General features: G+C 40.6%; 1 protein-coding gene across 1 annotated transcript in view; it reads left to right on the top strand.

Annotated features, from left to right (window-relative positions):
* The window catches only part of nfkbiz (nuclear factor of kappa light polypeptide gene enhancer in B-cells inhibitor, zeta), a 5,425-nt gene extending 5,201 nt beyond the window's left edge, over window positions 1-224 (top strand). Inside the window, exon 12 of the mRNA XM_056454039.1 lies at window positions 1-224. This exon is cut by the window's left edge and continues 570 nt beyond it. The gene's annotated coding sequence lies outside the window, so the exon portion shown is untranslated.
* Window positions 225-2,500: the final 2,276 nt, after the last annotated feature.

Raw genomic sequence — 2,500 nt, 5'->3', positions numbered from 1 at the left:
TGATGATGATGATGATGATGATGATGATGATGATGGTGTGTGTGTGAGATATAAGTGTGTGATGATCTTATATACGTGTGTACATGATTATATGTGTGTGTTTGTGTGTGTGTGTGGTGAAGGGTTGAGCTGATTGGGCTCTATTATTCCTCTGTACGGGTTTTGGGTTTATATTCTGTAAATCTGTATGAAATTCAATCTTCAATAAAGTTTTCTGGTTTGGGTGTGTGTGTGTGTGTGGGTTTGAGTTTCCACACACACACTGAAGCAGAAACTGATCCACAGCAGGAAACAGACACACCTATAATGAAGAAAAACCAGCGTAGATCCCAGAAATAACACACACACGCACAGACTGTTGAATAACACACACACACACACACACACACACACACACACACACACAGAGAGAGACTGTTGAATAACCCACACACACACACACACACACACAGAGACTGTTGAATAACCCACACACACAGAGAGACTGTTGAATAACCCACACACACACACACACACAGAGAGAGACTGTTGAATAACCCACACACACAGAGAGACTGTTGAATAACCCACACACACACACACACACAGAGAGAGACTGTTGAATAACACACACACAGAGAGACTGTTGAATAACCCACACACACACACACACACAGAGAGAGACTGTTGAATAACCCACACACACACACACAGAGAGAGACTGTTGAATAACACACACACACACACACACACACACAGAGAGAGACTGTTGAATAACACACACACACACACACACACACACACACAGACTGTTGAATAACCCACACACACACACACACACACAGAGAGACTGTTGAATAACACACACACACACACACACACACACAGAGAGAGACTGTTGAATAACACACACACACAGAGAGACTGTTGAATAACACACACACACACACACAGACTGTTGAATAACACACACACACACAGAGACTGTTGAATAACCCACACACACACACACAGAGAGACTGTTGAATAACACACACACACACAGACTGTTGAATAACAAACACACACCTCTACAATAAATGAGCGCAGTTTTAGTTCTGGACGGTGCAGTGTATTGGCCACAGAGTAACAGCATTGTTAATGTGTATTGCCGCTACACACCTGCAGTACAGCTACTTGTCCTGCTCGGTGGTTTCTAAATGAGGTTGAGTTGTGTTGCTGAAGCACTGCCACATACTATCAAGCACTTATCAGACGTGTGACACTACAGAAATACATCTGCAATACTGCAATACATAACAACACTAAAGAGCACGGTTAATACTGATGTAAGTGTAATAGATTATATAGCACATCAGTTAATTTAACGTTCCTTCAGTTGTGCTGCAGATTCACTGCTGTTGATCTGAGTTGTGCTGTAGCTGAACTCTCTTTACTCATTCTGCAGCTGCACTGGATTTCACCACAGTTGTGCTTGTATATGGCTGCTGCTGCTGTTCGCTTCACTGCAGTTATCTTTGATTATTCATTTCTGCAAATAAACTCTTAAAACTCCAATGAGAAAATCTCTTGAATCCTAAAAACATCCTGTAGATGAATATTCCTGAAGATGTTGAAGAACAAACCCCTCAGAACACAAGTGCAGGACCGTCCATCCCTCAGCACTGGCGTATCGGACTACAGCAGCCCAAGCGCGGCACAGACCGAGTTTACTCCAGTTTACTGCAGCTTATACTGCTGTTAAGCTCTACTGTATCTGAACTGTGTTTACTTCATTCTGTCGCACTTTTGCAAGTATAACTGCCGTAACTGCTCACTGCAGTTATACTCCTATATACTGCTGTTTACTGCAGTCATACTCCTATATACTGCTGTTTACTGCTGTTATACTCCTATATACTGCTGTTTACTGCAATTATACTCCTATATACTGCTGTTTACTGCTGTTATACTCCTATATACTGCTGTTTACTGCAATTATACTCCTATATACTGCTGTTTACTGCAGTTATACTCCTATATACTGCTGTTTACTGCTGTTATACTCCTATATACTGCTGTTTACTGCTGTTATACTCCTATATACTGCTGTTATACTCCTATATACTGCTGTTTACTGCTGTTTTACTCCTATATACTGCTGTTTACTGCAGTTATACTCCTATATACTGCTGTTTACTGCAATTATACTCCTATATACTGCTGTTTACTGCAGTTATACTCCTATATACTGCTGTTTACTGCAGTCATACTCCTATATACTGCTGTTTACTGCTGTTATACTCCTATATACTGCTGTTTACTGCTGTTATACTCCTATATACTGCTGTTATACTCCTATATACTGCTGTTTACTGCTGTTTTACTCCTATATACTGCTGTTTACTGCAGTTATACTCCTATATACTGCTGTTTACTGCTGTTACACTCCTATATACTGCTGTTACTGCTGTTATACTCCTATATACTGCTGTTTACTGCTGTTATACTCCTATATACTGCTGTTTACTGCTGTTATACT

This window comes from Danio aesculapii, chromosome 1 (assembly GCF_903798145.1).
Source record: "Danio aesculapii chromosome 1, fDanAes4.1, whole genome shotgun sequence".
Classification (NCBI taxonomy): domain Eukaryota; kingdom Metazoa; phylum Chordata; class Actinopteri; order Cypriniformes; family Danionidae; genus Danio; species Danio aesculapii.
Note: the sequence above shows the minus strand (reverse complement) of the source record. Positions and strands in the feature narration are given on the sequence as shown.